Genomic DNA, 12,197 nt, shown 5'->3' with positions numbered 1-12,197 from the left:
ATCACTTTCCTCTCATACAAGTACTTCAGGATTGATTCTTTGAGGACCTGCTCCATGATTTTTCCAGGGACTGAAGTGAGGCTGACTGGCCTGTAGTTCCCAGGATCCTCCTTCTTCCCTTTTTTAAAGATTGGCACTACATTAGCCTTTTTCCAGTCATCCGGGACTTCCCCGGTTCGCCACGAGTTTTCAAAGATAATGGCCAATGGCTCTGCAATCACAGCCGCCAGTTCCTTCAGCACTCTCGGATGCAACTCGTCCGGCCCCATGGACTTGTGCACGTCCAGCTTTTCTAAATAGTCCCTAACCACCTCTATCTCCACAGAGGGCTGTCCATCTCTTCCCCATTTAGTGATGCCCAGCGTAGCAGTCTGGGAGCTAACCTTGTTAGTGAAAACAGAGGCAAAAAAAGCATTGAGTACATTAGCTTTTTCCACATCCTCTGTCACTAGTTTGCCTCCCTCATTGAGTAAGGGGCCCACACATTCCTTGGCTTTCTTCTTGTTGCCAACATACCTGAAGAAACCCTTCTTGTTACTCTTGACATCTCTGGCTAGCTGCAGCTCCAGGTGCGATTTGGCCCTCCTGATAACATTCCTACATGCCCGAGCAATATTTTTATACTCTTCCCTGGTCATATGTCCAACCTTCCACTTCTTGTAAGCTTCTTTTTTATGTTTAAGATCCGCTAAGATTTCACCATTAAGCCAAGCTGGTCGCCTGCCATATTTACTATTCTTTCGACTCATCGGGATGGTTTGTCCCTGTAACCTCAACAGGGATTCCTTGAAATACAGCCAGCTCTCCTGGACTCCTTTCCCCTTCAAGTTAGTCCCCCAGGGGATCCTGGCCATCCGTTCCCTGAGGGAGTCGAAGTCTGCTTTCCTGAAGTCCAGGGTCCGTATCGTGCTGCTTACCTTTCTTCCCTGTGTCAGGATCCTGAACTCAACCAACTCATGGTCACTGCCTCCCAGATTCCCATCCACTTTTGCTTCCCCCACTAATTCTACCCGGTTTGTGAGCAGCAGGTCAAGAAAAGCGCCCCCCCTAGTTGGCTCCTCTAGCACTTGCGCCAGGAAATTGTCCCCTACGCTTTCCAAAAACTTCCTGGATTGTCTATGCACCGCTGTATTGCTCTCCCAGCAGATATCAGGAAAATTAAAGTCACCCATGAGAATCAGGGCATGCGATCCAGTAGCTTCCGTGAGCTGCCGGAAGAAAGCCTCATCTACCTCATCCCCCTGGTCCGGTGGTCTATAGCAGACTCCCACCACTACATCACTCTTGTTGCACACACTTCTAAACTTAATCCAGAGACACTCAGGTTTTTCTGCAGTTTCGTACCGGAGCTCTGAGCAATCATACTGCTCCCTTACATACAGTGCTACTCCCCCACCTTTTCTGCCCTGCCTGTCCTTCCTGAACAGTTTATATCCATCCATGACAGTACTCCAGTCATGTGAGTTATCCCACCAAGTCTCTGTTATTCCGATCACGTCATAGTTCTTTGACATCACCAGGACCTCCAGTTCTCACATGATCACAATGGCCCCTTCTGGCCTTCGAATCTATGGGATCTATGAACATTTGGACTTAAACCAGCTGCAGCTGCATTGGAGTCAATAGTGCCAGATCCCCGGCTGGTGGCAATCGGCCACAGCTCCATCAGAGTCAATGGGGAGAGCCCCCAGCTGGTATGAATCGGCCATCGCTCCATTGGAGTCAATGGGGCAGGCCCCCGGCTGGTGTTAATGGGTGCTGTTCCATTACTGCCATCAAGTCGGCATCACTCCATCATTTAAATACTGACCCACACCCACTGAGGCCAGCTGGGGATCTGGCTCCCTTGCCATTTGCAAGCACGGAAATGATCAGTTAAGGCACCTAAAGATTCATGGCAGGACCTGAGCGCTGCTGAAAACTCAGATAGTGTGTTATTGTCACCTTCAAAATAAGAGGTGAAAACTTGACCAGAGCTTTGCCATTGATGTCAATGGAGCCAGGACTTCACCCAACCTCAGGAAGAACACGGAGCCATTTCCACTGGGCATTTTGGGTAATTTCTCTCCAACGCATCAACCATGAACATAAAACTGGTCAGGCCAGGCCAGACCCAAGATCTGACTAGTTCAGTATCTCTGGCAATGGAAGCATGACAAGCTTCAGAGAAAGCACTGGAGAAATGTGGGGTAATCTGTCTCCCGTGATGTTCCCTTCCTGACCACTAAGAGCGATCATCTTCAACCCTGAAGCATGAGGATTTATAACCCTTCCAATAAGCCATGTTCATTGGGAAATGCCCAATCAGAAGCAAAAGCCATCACATTGTCATCCTCACCCCAGGGATATGGACAGGTCATTTATTTGCCTTCTGCCTGGACACCGAAGTCGCAGATGCCGTGTTTCAAAAGATGCTTTATTTGAATTTACTAAAATCAACCAGAGAAATGAGCCCATTTGGATTTGGATTCAAGGGTGATTATACCCCTGGCATCTGTTGATCAGAAGCGATCTTTGTCCAGAGCGGGGCTCATTCCTTTCATTTAATTTCAAATGTCATCATTCTGTCTCCTCCTGGCTCTGGGGCTGTCACCTGAAAAGGACAGAAGGACAGACCTTCAGCACCACTTCACTGGCTAGGCAGCGGGACGGAAGAAAAGGATCTAGGGGTTTGGGTGTATCACAAATTGAATATAAGTTGACCGCATGGTGAGGTTGTGAAAAAGGCAAATATAATTTTGAGGTGTACGAATGGGAGCATCGTATGTCAGACATGGGAGGACATTGTCCTGCTGTAGTTGGCATTGGTGAGGTCTCAGCTGGAGGACAGTGCCCAGTTTCGGGTACTGCACTTGAAAAAAGATGTGGGCAAATTGGAGAGAGTCCAGAGAAGAGCAACCAAAATGCTCAGAGATTTAGAAAACCTGACCTAGGAGGGGAGGTTGAGAAAATTGGGCAGGTTGTGTTTTGAGAAGAGAAGGCTGAGGGGGGACCTGATAACAGTCTTCAAATATGCCAAAGGTTGCTAGAAAGAGGATGGAGAACAATTGTTCTCCACGGCCACCGAGGGGTAGCAAGGAGGAACTGGCTGAGTTTGCAGCTAGGGAGATTTAGGTTAGATACTAGGAAAAACTTGCTAGCTCTACAGATAGTTCGGCTCTGGAGCAGGTTACCTAGGGAAGGTTGTGGCATCCCCATCATTGGAGGTTGGACAAACACCTGTCAGGGATGGTTTAGGAATATTTGGTCCTGCCTCAGCATGGGGTCGGGGGGAGGGGGCTGGGTTTTGAGGTCCCTTCCATCCCTATATCAATATAATTCTATAGTTGGGTGGTTGGTGGATGTGTATGGGGATGGTTGGATGGGTGACTGTGGATAGGGATGGATGAGTGGGTGGATGGATGCATATGGGAATGTATGGATGGGTGTGTATGGGGATGTATGGATGGACACAGAGTCGCTGAGATCAGGACCCATTATGCCAGGTGCCGCCCAGACATAGAGTCACAGAGATCGGGATCCCCTTGCACCGGCTGCTGCAGACAGTTGCTGCCTGGAAGAGGTCCCAGTGTAAGCAGACAAAAGAAGCAGGATCACACACCCCTGGTCCAGATGGGGAAGCTATACTGATGTGCATCCGATGAAGTGAGCTGTAGCTCACGAAAGCTTATGCTCAGATACATTTGTTAGTCTCTAAGGTGCCACAAGTCCTCCTTTTCTTTTTGTGAATACAGACTAACACGGCTGCTACTTTGAAACCTATAAACAGAGGCCATCCCATCGCCCTGTCCTACCTGTCTCAGGCAGGGCAGTAGCTCCACTGATGGTCCCGGTCATAGTTGTCTGTGCTGGAACACCAGAACTTCCCCCTGGCCTCCGCCAGGTTGGTGCAGGTGTGGAATTTAAACTTCTTGTCGATGAAGGGGAAGACACAGGGCTTTCCGTGGAAGGGGCGGTCATAGTCTGCAGACCAAACACACTGACAGCAGGTGAACACCTTGGCCAGAATCATGGGCAACGCATAGCAAATGCAGGCAGCATCAGACCATGAGCAAACATTTTGTTAGGTGGTTCCCCGTGCAGCTTAGGGCTCAGGGAGAGAGTGCGGCCCCATAGACAGGGGCGCCAGGCAGAGCAACGAGAGACTTGGGTGCTATGCCTGGCTCTGCTGGGTGACCTTTCGCAAGGCACAGCCCAGCTCCATGCCTCTGTTTTCCCACTTCTGCAACATGGGGCTAACGAGCCAAAGATGCCAAGGGGACAGGCAAAAAATGTCTGTGGTGTTGGGGATTGCATATGCAAAATGTGTTAGGTGGTTTGTGAGTCTGTGGGGAAGTGCATTTAGCCAGTTTATACACGCACAAGTGGTTAGACACAACCACACCCCAGATGTGTTTTGGGGGTACATCCTCGGTGGTTATTACGTGCATTAGTCAAGGCCTCTAGATACTAGTGTGAGATCTGGGATCCCTTTTGCTGGGGTCCCTTTTGCTGAGATCAGGGCACTGAATGCCACCCAGACACAATCACCAAGATCGGGGCCCTGTCACGTCGGGTGCTGCCCAGACACAGAATCACTGAGATTGGGGTTGTGCCAGGCGCTATCCAGACAGACAGAGACCGAGAGTCCCTGTCTCAAAGCGCTGCCAATCTAAACAGCCAATAGAAGGAGCCCCTCTGCTCGAGGGCAATTTGGGGGATGGTTTTAAGAACTGCTCCCCATGAACTTCAGCTTGCTCAGCATTTCCTAAGGGGCAGGGGATGGGGACCAAAAAACCAACCAACCAGTTCCTAACTGACTCACCCAAGGAGTCTATGACAGAATTGAACCAGGTCTCGGTGAGCCGAACACCTTAACCGCAAGGCTCAGCTTCCTCCTCCCCCTGCCTTACCTGGTGTGGAGCAATAAGTCCACTTCTTGTCCACCTCGTAATTCCTGGTGGTGCTGCACCACAGGTGGCCCGAGCTCTCCCCGTTGCTGGTGCAGGTGTGGTGCATTTGTTTGTTGTAGAGGAAGGGGAACGCACAGCTCTTTCCTGCCGCGTTCCCACCCAGGACTAGGGAGGCAAAGCGAGGTGGTTATAGACTCCGCCAACACGCCCACCTGCCCACGGACTAACAGCTCCCGCATCCCACTATGACCTGGCCACCTATTGCGAATAGCCAAGAAATCTCAGGTAGGCTTTCATGGATTCATAGATCCCATGGTCAGATGTGTCCACTGTGATCGTACAGTCTGAACTCCTGTGGAACACAGGCCAGTGAGTGTCCACCAGTTCTCTCTGTATTGAACCCAATAACTTGGGTTTCACTAAAGTATCTTCTAGAACGCCGTTTAATCTGGATTTGCGTTACCTAGGGAGGTGGTAGAATCTCCTTCCTTAGAAGTTTTTAAGGTCAGGCTTGACAAAGCCCTGGCTGGGATGATTTAATTGGGGATTGGTCCTGCTTTGAGCAGGGGGTTGGACTAGATGACCTCCTGAGGTCCCTTCCAACCCTGATATTCTATGATTCTATGATTCTATGACATTATCATGGCTAAAGCATCTTCTAGGAGGGCCAACAGGAACCTGGCTTCCCAAATCCCACTGAGGTCAGTTCCTCCTTCGGTTCTGGATCTGATTCTATGGCTGCTCCTAAACCCTGGCCTTGAACCTTTCCTGAAGGAATCCTTAGAGGCTCATTCAGCTGCTGGGAGGGGTGTGCTGAAAGCCAGGTTTCCACCCACCAATCAGATAGAGACCCACTGCCCAACTCCCATTGGCATCCAAGTGTCACAACTTCTCATTGGCTCAGGGGCACAGCAGAGAGGTGATGTGAACACACAGGAGATCCGGAGGCTCCTGGACAACTTGGTAAATAGAGGTGGATGAAACTTTTCAGATGAAATGTTTTTGGCGAAAAGTACAGATTCAGTGAAACCAAAGTATATTGTGAATGCGTGTCAGTTATGTTGGATTGTTCATGTCAAAAAAACAACCAAAATCTTCAGAAAAAGTCAATTCTTCAATTCAGAACAACTTCTGCTTTCAAAATTTCCTTCTATTTTATTAAAACCAAAGTTTAGATAGTTTAAAAAATGTTCAAAATTGAAATGAAATGTTCTGTTCAACCCAAAGGGATTTTCCCCCCTAAATTTTTAATTAAATGAACATTAAAAAAATATCATTTTTGGGATCCACTCAAAATAATTTTGTTTCCTGATTTTTTAATACATCAAAAGTTTTAAAGAAAATTTCAATTCCAGGATCCACCCAAAATGGTTTTCCCCCCCGATCTTTCAAATCACGGAAAATTTCCAACACGTTTGTTTCCGGGATCCTCCCAAAACACATTGTTCCCCATTTTTTGTTGATTAATTGAAAACTCTGAAATATTTCATTTTCTGGATAACCTGAGACAAAAGTTTTTGTAATTTTTTGACTCACTGAAAATTTCAGACATTTCATTTTAGGAATCCACTCAAAACTATTTTCCTGACTTTGCAATGCAATGACAATTTAAAAAAAAATGAACTTTCACGATCCACCTGAAATGATTCCCCCACCCCTGGTTTTTGATTCACTGACAATTTCAAAAAAATTCATTTTCACGGCAACCCATGACAAGTTTCCCCTCTGATTTTTCAGAATCATCAGCAAACCAAAAACTAGTTATTTGCCCAGCTGTATAAGTAAAACCCGAGTCAGATCTGCCCCAGAGAGAACATACGAAGCGGACTGGATACTGGTATCAGGGGCTGGTATCGGGGCAGTAGCTCCACAGCTTATTCCGGTCTCAGTTGTGAGTTGTGGCGCACCAGAAATGTCCTATCTTGTCTCCAGCGTTGGTGCAGCTGGAAAATAGCTGGGTTTTATAGACAAAAGGAAACGTGAAGCCCTGGCCATTGGAGTTCCCCCCGTAGGCTGCAAAGGCAATGAGCAAAGCCAAGTGAACAGCAGGAAATGTTTAATGATTAATTATTAATGATTTAATGTTCCATGATTTAGATAACGGCATAGAAACAATTAGGAGTCCTGTGGCACGTTAAAGACTAACACATTTATTTGGGCATAAGCTTTCGTGGGTAAAAAACCCACTTCTGAAGTAAATTTTTTAGTCTTTAAGATGCCACCGGACTCCTGTACCCACAAAAACAACGAGACTAACACGGCTACCCCTCTGATACTTTGCATAATAGCATAGAGAGTACACTTATAAAGTTTGCGGACAATACCAAGCGGGGAGGGGTTGCAAGTGCTTTGGAGGATAGGATTAACATTGAAAATGATCTGGACAAACTGGAGAAATGGTCTGAAGTAAATAGGATGAAATTCAATAAGGACAAATGCAAAGTACTCCACTTAGGAAGGAACAATCAGATGCACGCATACAAAATGGGAAAGGACTGCCTTTGAAGGAGTACTGCAGAAAGGGATCTGGGGGTTAGAATGGATCACAAACTAAATATGAATCAATAGTGTAACGCTGTTGCAAAAAAAGCAAACATCATTCAGGTATGTATTAGCAGGAGTGTTGTAAGCAAGACACGAGAAGTAATTCTTCCGCTCTACTCCACACTGATTAAGCCTCAACTGCAGTATTGTGTCCAGTTCTGGGCGCCACATTTCAGGAAAGATTGGAGAAAGTCCAGTGTAGAGCAACAAAAATGATTAAAGGTCTAGAAAGCATGACCTATGAGGGAAGATTGAAAAACATTGGGTTTGTTTAGTCTGGAGAAGAGAAGACTGAGAGAAGGAGGGAGAAAATTGTTCTCGTTAACCTCTGAGGATAGGACAAGACGCAATGGGCTTAAATTGAATCAAGGGAGATTTAGGTTGGACATTAGGAAAAACTTCCTAACCGTCAGAGTGGTTAAGCTCTAGAATAAATTGCCCAGGGAGGTTGTGGAATCTCCATCACTGGGGATTTTTAAGAGCAGGTTGGACAAACACCTGTCAGGGATGGTCTAGATAATACTTGGTCCTGCCATGAGTGCAGGGGACTGGGCTAGATGACCTCTCGAGGTCCCTTCCAGTTCTATGATTCTATGAAAGCCAAAGAGTTTTCTTAGCAAAAAAGAAAAGCTGGGGTGGGGGTGTCTCGTCTCACTGCTGCGGCGAAAGCCAAAGATCATTTTTAACAGTGGGTGAATGGCGTTGTGTCTAGGAGCATGGGATCATCCTGGAGGCCCCTCTGATGGCTGCATCACCAGGAGATGCCAGGGAATTTGGTTGCACAGGGGAAGCCATTTGTAGCACACAGCCCCTCCAGCGACCTCATTTGGTCCGCAAGACCGGGCGACAGCACTCCCTGTGCCGACATGGAGCGCTCTGGTCATGGCCGGGACTCACCCTCGCTCAAGCAGAAGCGCCAGTAATGGTCTTTGTCGTAGTTGGGAGTGGTAGCACACCAGGGCCTTCCCATCTGGTCATCGACGGCCATACAGCTGTGGTAGGTCTTGCCCTTATAGATGAAAGGGAAGACACCAGGGGAGCTCTCCGAACTCCCCCACACCGCGGATGGAGAAAGAGGCAAGGGAGAAAAGGGTTAAAACAGGGCAGAAGGGAGGATGCAGGGCGGCCGATTGCTGGGGAAATGGGGGGCAAATTTTCCCAACAAAACAATATTTTTAAGTGGAAAAACTGCCAATTCACGGGAACCGAAAGTGTTTCAACATTTTGATGCATTTTGCCAGTTTTGATGCATTTCCTGACTTGAAAAGATGTCGAGAGAAAAAAATGTGGAAATGTTTAGACATGTTTGAAATGAAAAAACAAAACCCTGGGTTCCTTGTTGTGAGCACCTTTTTGTTTTGAAATTTAAGCTCATTAGAGTGAAAAAAAAGTTAAGAAACAGGAAAAAAGGTGGAAATGGAAACAAAGTTTCAAAATGATCGAAATGAAACGTTTCAACTGAGCCGAATTGAAAGAGAGTTTGGGTTTTCGGTTCATGAATATTTTCGAGGTTTCATTTTTGCCCCTCCTATCAAAGATGGGAAAAATGTTGAACTCCCAAAATATTTCTAGGGTAGGAAAAAGACTCCTTCCCAGATCCAATGTCTCAATCTGTTGCCCAGACAGTCGCTGAGATTTGGGCCCCGTCACACTAGTTGCTGCCCAGTCACAGAATCACTGAGATCAAGGCCCTCTCAGGCCAGGTGCTACCCAGACACACACTCACTGAGATCGGGGCCCCATCGGGCTGGGCGCTGCCCAGATACAGAGACTCTGAGATTGGGGCCCGTCACGCCGGGCGCTGCCTAGACACAGAGTCACTGAGATCAGGGCCCCGTCAGGTTGGGCATTGCCCAGACAGCCACTGAGATTGGGGCCCTGTTGCACTGGGTGCTGCCCATACCAGCTGCAAACTGCACCCACTCTTTGTGTCTCTCCTGGCCCCACATACCTGCCATGCTGCAGTACCTCCATTTATGGTCCGCTTCGTAGTTGCTCATGGTGGCACACCAGGGCCGCTTCCTGTCATCCATGGTACAAGCCGTATACTTCCTGCCTTTGTACCTGAACGGGAACGTACAAGGCTCCTCTGAGTTCTCACCAAGCACTGGGAGAGATGAGGCAGGGGAGGGAGATGGGATGTGGGAGACACGGGAAACAGAGAGCATGCTGGGTAATGTGGCTCACACTCAAACCAGAATCACCCCAAGTTGAGCCTGTGTCCAGTTAAATAAAAACCCTGAGCCCCCCAGCAGCCGGGCGACTGCCCTCCAACCACCCCGGAGTAGTGCAGGGAATGGGGGTCAGGGTTATGGGGCACTGGCAGAGTTGTGGGGGGAGCTAGGGTTGCCAACTTTCTAATTGCAGAAAACCAAATACCCTTGCCCCGCCACTTCTCTGGGGCCTCACCCCTGCTCACTCCATCCCCTTCCCTCTGTCGCTCGCTCTCCCCATCTTTCACTCACTCTCTCATTTTCACTGGGCGGGGGCAGGGGGTTGGGGTATGGGAGGGGGTGCAGGCTCTGGGGTGGGGCTGGGGATGCAGGCTCTGGGGTGGGGCCGGGGAAGAGGGGTTTGGGGTGTGGGAGGGGACTCAGGCTGGGGCAGAAGGTTGGGGTGCGGGCTCTGGGGTGGGTCCGGGGATGAGGGGTTTGGGGTGTGGGAGGGGGCTCTGGGGTGGGGCAGAAGGGAGGGGTGTGGGAGGGGTGCGAGCTCTGGGATGGGGCTGGAGATGAGGGGTTTGGGGTGCGGGCTCTGGGGTGTGGCTGGAGTGAGGGGTTTGGGGATGTGGGCTCTGAGCAACGCTGACTTCAGGCAGGTCCTGGGAAGCAGTGACATGTCCCTCTGGCTTCTAGGCCGTCCGTGTCCATGTCGTAGTTTGCTGTGGCGGTGCACCACGGCTTGGCCCTGTGGCTCCACTCCGTGATGCACGTGTGGAAGGTGCGACCCTGGTACACAAAGGGGAAGAAGCAGGGCTGGCCACCTGCATTTCCGCCGTAGACTGGGGGAGACACATACAGGGATTGTCAGGGGGTGGGACGCCCTGGGGGCAGCGCAGATGGGTGCGGACCCCTCACCCCACGCTGTGCTAGGTTCAGATGCTTAATAAACCCTCCTGTTTTATGCTGTCTGAGTGTTCATAGAATCATAGAATATCAGGGTTGGAAGGGACCTCAGGAGGTCATCTAGTCCAACCCCCTGCTCAAAGCAGGACCGATCCCCAATTAAATCATCCCAGCCAGGGCTTTGTCAAGCCTGACCTTAAAAACTTCTAAGGAAGGAGATTCTACCACCTCCCTAGGTAACGCATTCCAGTGTTTCACCACCCTCCTAGTGAAAGTTTTTCCTAATATCCAACCTAAACCTCCCCCACTGCAACTTGAGACCATTACTCCTTGTCTTGTCCTCTTCTACCATTGAGAACAGTCTAGAACCATCCTCTCTGGAATCACCTCTCAGGTAGTTGAAAGCAGCTATCAAATCTCCCTTCATTCTTCTCTTCTGCAGACTAAACATCCCCAGTTCCCTCAGCCTCTCCTCATAAGTCATGTGTTCCAGACCCCTAATCATTTTTGTTGCCCTTCGCTGGACTCTCTCCAATTTATCCACATCCTTCTTGTAGTGTGGGGCCCAAAACTGGACACAGTACTCCAGATGAGGCCTCACCAATGTCGAATAGAGGGGGACGATCACGTCCCTTGATCTGCTCGCTATGCCCCTACTTATACATCCCAAAATGCCATTGGCCTTCTTGGCAACAAGGGCAACCTGCTGACTCATATCCAGCTTCTCGTCCACTGTCACCCCTAGGTCCTTTTCCGCAGAACTGCTGCCTAGCCATTCGGTCCCTAGTCTGTAGCGGTGCATTGGATTCTTCCGTCCTAAGTGCAGGACCCTGCACATATCCTTATTGAACCTCATCAGATTGCTTTGGTCTAGGGATCAGGGGGGCATTATTCCCTCTGGGAGTGGAGGCCCCCGGGGTCCTGCAGGGGAGCACGGTGAGAGACAGGCATGCTAAGGCTTGGAGAGGTGCGGCTCCAGGAGGTGGAGGGGCTTAACCCCCGAGATACAGTGGACCCCCGAGAAGGGCTGTCGCACTGAAGGGGGTTCCCCCCATGGACCACAGGGGGCCAAGAGTGGGCATGACCTGTGAGTCCATGACAAAGGGTTTGACCCAGAGACAGACAGATGGCAGGGGTGTACTGGGCTAGACAGACAAAGAAGGAGTATATGGGGTTAGAGAGAGAGACAAAGGGGGGTGTATGGGGCTAGACAGACAGAGAGGGGTATATGGGGCTAAACAGACGGATGGGGAGTGCATGGGGTTAGACAGACAGACAGAGGTGGGTATATGGGGCTAGACAGACAGACAGGGTGCATGGGTTAGACAGACAGATGGACGGGGTGGCTCTGCCCTGGAGGTGTCGCTGGGGCGGGTGCCAGGAAGATGGTGGTCAAACGCCTGGCCGTGGCCAGACCTGCCAGCTCCAGGCGTGAGGGTTCACAAGTGGGGAACACGACGGTCGTCTGTGCTGCCCGGCGCTGCCCCCTGTCCCCATCCCGTCCCCTGGCTTCTTCCCCATCCCCATCCTGACCCCATCCTGTCCCCCAGCTGCCCCCCATGCTCATCCCATCCCCTGACTGCCCCTGCCCCATCCCCCGGTTTCCCCCATGTTCCGCCCCCTGGCTGCCCCCATTCCGTGTCCCACCCCTGGGCACTCACCCTCCTCAGAGCAGAACCTGTAGGCCTTGTCCCGG

General features: G+C 50.0%; 1 long non-coding RNA gene across 1 annotated transcript; it reads right to left on the bottom strand.

The window, feature by feature from the left end:
* Positions 1 to 2,402: 2,402 nt before the first annotated feature.
* Positions 2,403 to 3,960, bottom strand: LOC142069842 (uncharacterized). The gene is made up of 2 exons (XR_012665809.1): positions 3,795 to 3,960; positions 2,403 to 2,593 (listed from the first exon to the last, which is right to left on the bottom strand). It is a non-coding gene; the product is annotated as an uncharacterized LOC142069842 (long non-coding RNA).
* Between the last annotated feature and the right edge of the window lie 8,237 nt (positions 3,961 to 12,197).

Source organism: Caretta caretta, chromosome 23 (genome assembly GCF_965140235.1).
Source record: "Caretta caretta isolate rCarCar2 chromosome 23, rCarCar1.hap1, whole genome shotgun sequence".
Taxonomy (NCBI): domain Eukaryota; kingdom Metazoa; phylum Chordata; order Testudines; family Cheloniidae; genus Caretta; species Caretta caretta.
The sequence above is the reverse complement of the archived record's forward strand: the minus strand, read 5'-3'. Positions and strand labels throughout refer to the sequence as shown.